The sequence below is a fragment of the Gavialis gangeticus genome, unplaced genomic scaffold (genome assembly GCF_001723915.1).
Source record: "Gavialis gangeticus isolate Ggan-Ray unplaced genomic scaffold, GavGan_comp1, whole genome shotgun sequence".
Classification (NCBI taxonomy): Eukaryota; Metazoa; Chordata; order Crocodylia; family Gavialidae; genus Gavialis; species Gavialis gangeticus.
The window spans coordinates 72,465,800-72,466,320 of record NW_017729033.1 but is presented as its reverse complement, the minus strand read 5'-3'; the positions used below and the strand labels follow the sequence as shown (position 1 = coordinate 72,466,320).

Here is a 521-nt window from a genome sequence, read left to right as displayed (position 1 = left end):
AGATCTACTAGGTCCCTTCCGACCCTTAATCTATGAATCTATGAAATAAAATAATAGGAGAGCACTTTGAGGGAGACTGCACAGGATTTATTTTCCTTTCTAAAACACATTGTGTCCTGCCAGGTTAGTGTTCTACCTTTCATTTCTTAATTTGGCTTTCTCAGTTTAGTCTGGACCAAATCCCCAAATCTTCCCATGTGCATTATTTCCAAGAACATAGGACGCGCCATACAGGGTAAAACCAATGGTCCTTCTAGCCTAGTATCCGATCTGTGACGACAGCAGAAGTGCATGCTATATGGGAAGAGCATCCAACTGGGTATATCGCTGGGACAGCATTTTGCAACCTGTGGGTCGCAACCCAAAAGTGGGTCATGAGAATATATGAGAGGGTCACGAACAAACTTTAAAAATGGATTCTCCTTTAAAGGAGAAAATGTGGGAAACCCTAGCTTTTCCCTTGCAGGTTGGCAGAGTTCTAGCCTGGAAGGGGCTGGCTGCTTCCCCACCCCCCACCCCCC

At 45.3% G+C, this 521-nt stretch overlaps 1 protein-coding gene across 5 annotated transcripts in view; it reads left to right on the top strand.

Annotated features, from left to right (window-relative positions):
- CLOCK (clock circadian regulator) overlaps positions 1–521 on the top strand; it is a 76,302-nt gene that overhangs the window by 72,584 nt on the left and 3,197 nt on the right. The gene's annotated exons all lie outside the window — the stretch shown is intronic.